The following is a 5,622-nucleotide window of genomic DNA, read 5'->3' on the forward strand; positions in this document are numbered from 1 at the left end:
TGTGGCTGAGAGGCGTGGATATTCCTTGGGGTGGGCAACAGGGAGCCACAGAAGTTTGCTAAATAGATCAGAGTCAGGTCAGAGGCTGCTGAGCTGCGTTGTGCTGGAGAAACTCAGACTGCCTCTCTCCCTGTAAGGTTCAGCTTGTGCTGTGGCCACAGGGAGTCCTGTTGCGGAAGGACACTGCAAAGTGTGAGCCCAATGCAAGGCCACTGGGCATCCAGGGGCTAGAGTGGTCTTGGAGTCAGGAGTCAGACAACTGTGTGATCGCGGGCAAATCACTTAACCCCTCTGAGCCTTGGGTTTCTTTTCTTTCTTTCTTTTTTTTTTTTTTTGTCTTTTTGCCTTTTCGAGGGCCGGTCCCGCTGCATATGGAGGTTCCCAGGCTAGGGGTCCAATAGGAGCTGTAACCTCCGGCCTAGGCCAGAGCCACAGCAACGCGGGATCCAAGCCACGTCTGCAACCTACACCACAGCTCACAGCAACACTGGATCCTTAACCCACTGAGCAAGGGCAGGGATCGAACCCGCAACCTCATGGTTCCTAATCGGATTCGTTAACCACTGAGCCACGACGGGAACTCCGGGTTTCTCATTTTTACACAAGGAGAGGATAAAATCATTTACGTCAAGCATGTAGCAAGTGCTTGCTGCACAGATCTTCGAAACCTGATGCCTGTTGCTTCCAGTTCAAAGTGACACGCAAGTGAACTAAGCCCAATGCAGCTCACTTATGGCTGAGCTCGTCAACTTCAGATTTCTCCAGGATTCTGAAGACTTTCGGGCTGGCTGTGAGAGCGAGGGACCACTTTAGGGACCAGTTCCCTTCTTTATCAGTGGTAGAGGACCCTCCAGAATGCAAGGATAGGGTGGGCCTTTCCTTGACGGCAGCCAGCCTAGTGCCCATCCCCCAGAACGGGAGTGTCTGCATCTCAGGATGAGAGGCCCCAGGGCGTCTGCTTCCTCGGTGGGCTTCAGGTACTGAGAGTGAAGGTGGTCTTGACCCGGCAGTGCCTCCAGCGGTTGTCAGGAGATGCCAGGCTGGTGGCAGCAGCGTTGACGGTAGCCAAGAGCGTCCTTAGACTTGGATTTAAGAGCTCTAAGTGTGAGGTCACATACAGCTGCCTTAATACCCTAAATTAAAGCTCTTTTTAAGGTTTCTTTTGTGCTCCAGATGCTTCTCTGTGGCTTTGAGTTGCTGCATAGAGAACAGAGCCTCTTGGATTGTGTGTCTCGGGCTTTGGGCTAGGCATGAGACGGCCCAGCCTGGCATGGGCCAGGGTGGGGAGCCCAGAGACATCATTCTGGGGGCTTCTTTGCCCAGAGACAGAGTCCATCTCAGTACAAGGCTATTGCTTGGGTCGAGTAAATTTCTAGGGTCTTTTAAAAGCCCTAAATACGGAAGCTCTGATTTAAGAGGCTCACAGTCAGTGATTTTTTTTTTTAGGTCCTTTATACAGCACGAGCCCCTCCCCCTCCCATCTGTCTTCTCCAGGCCAGGCTCGAGAGGAGGAACTGGCTTTCTTTAAATAAATAAGGGCTGCTGCATCCGATTCAGATGGAAGGCCGTTTAAGGACCCTTGCGATCCCCTAGTTCTCTTGTGAGATTCAGGGCTTTGGAATGAATTAAAACACGGAAGGCAAGAAGCCTGGAAGGGAGAAATGATGGTTCCCGCTGGTTCCTCCCCGCACCCGCGGTGCCCGTGGCAATCTGCCCCACGGGGAGCCCCAGTCTCTGAGAGGGAAATGGACCAATTCAGGGCCGGTTAGAAATTGGGCTCATATATCAGCCATTAGGGAACTTTACTCGATGAGAAAATGAGAACTTTTTGTAGTTGCTGAAAGAGAGCACCATTCTTAATTTGACCTCTTCGTGGCCGTGGGAGATGGGCACTTTATCTGAAACTCAAGTGCACAGAAAAAGAAGAAAAAGAAAGTGGTTGGCGTGAGGAGGGGAAGCCAGGCTGCATCCTGTTCCCCTGAGGTCCCTGGAGCAAGTTCCAAGGATGTGACAGGGTCCTCGGTGGCCTCATCTCACGGCGCTGATGGGTGGAGGCGCTGATGGAGAATGTGCTCCAAGGTGCTGTGTCCTGAAGGTTATCATGTTAAGTGAGGCGTAAGCCAGACAAAGACAAATATCATGTGATGTCCCTTATATGTAAAATCTAAAAAAATGGTACCAATGAACTTGTTTACAAAGTAAAAATAGACTCACAGACGTAGAAAACAAGCTCAAGGTTACCAAAGGGGAGAGGGGAGGAACAAATTAGGAGTTTGGAATTAAAATACACACACCACTATATACAAAATAGAAAACCAGCAAGGACCTACTGTATAGCCCAGGGAACTATACTCAATATTCTCTAAAAACATATAAGGGAAAAGAATCTGAGAAAGAATGGATATATGTATATATATATAACTGAATCTGTACTTTTGAAACTAACACAGTAGAGTAAATCAACTGTATTTTAATAAAATTAAAAAAAACCTGATGAAACTAACACAGTAGGGTAAATCAACTGTATTTCAATAAAATTAAAAAAAAAAACCTGAAAAAAACAGACTTCGTGTACATTGGACAAAACCACAAGGCGGTTTGGTACTTGTAGCAAATGACTTTTACAATCAAGGTGTGAAAGATGCAGTTTTGCAGTAACCATAACAAAGCCCAAGAATAGGAGGGAAAGAGGGGTTGGAGGGGGCCAGAGTGTGGGGTGGGGTTGCTTCCGAGAAGAATTTGAAAAAAAAAAAAAAAAAGAAGAGACTGTGAATGGCATTTGCAATCCTGAGACTTTGGAACATAGGGTAGGACATCGACGTTAATAGAAGGCCTGCCCCAAACGGCTTGGAGGACCAGGAGTCGCAAGAGTGAAATTCTCATCTCGAAAATGCCGCTCTTCGAGAGTCGTGTGGAGACAATCACTAGATCACACTCAGAAGTGTCCGTGAGGGGCGAGGACAGGCCCTGCCTGGATCTCCAGCCTGCTCCTTTATGATCAAACAGAGTCACTTTTAGCAGCCTGGTCCTGTGTAGTAGGTGTGTAGGGGTAGCTCACCATGGCTTTAATTTGAATTTCTTGATTACAAATCTTGATTACAAAAGAAGTGGATGAACTTCTTGTGTGTTTACTGGCATGTGGATTTCCTCCATGTGAAAGGTCTTAGTCCTCTACTCTTTAAAGTATATTGGCTTTTTTTTTTTTTTTTTCCTGTCTTTTGTCTTTTGTGTTTTTAGGGCTGCACCCGTGGCATACGGAGATTTCCAGGCTAGGGGTCGAATTGGACCTGTAGCTGCCGGCCTACACCACAGCCACAGCCACGCCAGATCTGAGCTGTGTCTGTGACCTACACCACAGCTCACAGCAACGCGGATCCTTAACCCTCTGAGCAAGGCCAGGGATTGAACCCGCAACCTCATAGTTCCGAGTTGGATTCTCTTCTGCTGCGCCATGATGGGAACTCCATATACTTGCCTTTTTGAGTTTATCAAACTGATTTCTGAGACTTCCCCATATATTCCGGATCTGAGCCTTTGCTGGTTTTAAGGGCTGCACATTTTTTTCCTGCTCTGCTCTGACTTCCTCCCCTCCACCCCGTCTTAATAGTATGTTTTTTTTTTTTGTCTTTTGTCTTTTTGTTGTAGTTGTTGTTGTTGTTGTTGTTGCTATTTCTTGGGCCGCTCCCGCGGCATATGGAGGTTCCCAGGCTAGGGGTCTAATCGGAGCTGTAGCCGCCGGCCTACACCAGAGCCACAGCAATGCGGGATCCGAGCCGCGTCTGCAACCTACACCACAGCTCAGGGCAACGCCGGATCGTTAACCCACTGAGCAAGGGCAGGGACCGAACCCGCCACCTCATGGTTCCTAGTCGGATTCGTTAACCACTGCGCCACGACGGGAACTCCAATAGTATGTTTTGATAAACAGAAGGTTTTTAATTTTAATGTGGTCAATTACATCAGTTTTTTTCTTTATGGTTAATATTTTCCGTCTTGTTTTATAATTTTCCCCCACAGAGATAGTCTTCTATATGATTTTGCCTTCTGCACTGAGGTCTGCCATCTGCTTAGGTTGGTTTTTGAGTGGTGGTGTGAGGAAGAGGTTCAATTACATTTTTTCCGTGTTGATACCAAATTGTCCCAGCTATTTTTATTATTCTTTTCCATTGCTTTACATGGCTACCTTTGCGAAAAACCACGTCTATTTAAGCACAAATTTGTTTCTTGGTTTTGTATTCTGTTCCATTGGTCTGTTTGTGCCTCCTAAAGACAGTAGCATACGGCTGTAACAGTTTCGGAAGAATTTTTATTTTCCGCTCTGAAGATCTGGCAGGACAAGCTCTCTTCCCCTTGTTCTGCTCGAGGGTTTCATGGCTGATCTTGGTTGGCCCTTTGCTCTTCTACATGCATTTTAGAATTATCTTCCAATTTATACAAAATATCTCCTGAGGGTGTGCCACTGTGGCTCAGTAGGTTAAGAACCCAACATAGTGTCCGTGAGGATGTGGGTTCTATCCCTGGCCTCGTTCAATGAGTTAAGGATCTGGCATTTCTGCAAGCTGCAGCATAGGTCACAGATGCGGCTCAGATCCAGTGTTGCTGTGGCAGGGGTGTAGGTAGGCGTCAGCTGCAGCTCTGATTTGACCCCTAGCCTGGGAGCTTCCATGTGCTGCAGATACAATTGTAAAAAGAAAAAAACAAAACCAAAAAATATCTCCTGAGAGTTTGCTTTGGGATTACCTTGAATCTATAAATTATTTTGGAAGAGAACTGATATTTTTACAATATTGAGTCTTTAAACCCATCAGCATGATGTATTACTGTTTACTTATGTTTCTTTGATTTTTTAATAGGTACATAATTTTCTCCATGACTTGAGTATATTTTCTAGATTACTATTTTTGATGCTATTGAAAATTGTCTCATTAAATAATTTGTTTGTATATAAAAACACAATTACTTTATATATATTGATTTTTAAAAATTATGTAACCCTGCCAATTTCCCTTAGGTATAATTATCTAAGGATTATTTTAGATTTTTAAAATGTAAACAATAATATCCACAAATAATGACAGTTTGGTGTCTTACTTTCTGATATTTACACTATTTTTTTTTTTTTTGGTCTTACTGCTCCGGCTAGGATCTCTATTAAAATTTTGAATAGAAATGGTGATAATAGACATTGTTGTCTTATTTGTGATCTTAAAATGCATCATTTTCCCAATTAGTACAGTGTTTGGTGAAGATGTATATCCTTTATCAGTTTAAGGAAGCTTCCCTCTATTTCTGGTATTTCTGACTTACTACACCCCCTTTTATTTTTTCATCATGTAGGGACAATGAATTTTATTAAATGTTTCTTATGTGTCTATGAAAAAAAATCACTTAATTTTTCTGTTTCAATCTGTGAATGTGGTAAAATGCATTCCCTGATTTCTCTAATGTTAAACCAACCTTGAATTCCTGGTATAAATTCAACTTGGTTATAATATGAAATTCTTTTCCTATCTTGATAGATTTAGCATGTTAAAATTCTGTTTAGAATTTTTACATCTATAAGAATGAGAGAGATTTATATGTATTTTTTCCTTCATTATACTGTTTTTGTGTCAAAATCAT

This window comes from Phacochoerus africanus, chromosome 15, assembly GCF_016906955.1.
Source record: "Phacochoerus africanus isolate WHEZ1 chromosome 15, ROS_Pafr_v1, whole genome shotgun sequence".
NCBI classification, from domain to species: domain Eukaryota; kingdom Metazoa; phylum Chordata; class Mammalia; order Artiodactyla; family Suidae; genus Phacochoerus; species Phacochoerus africanus.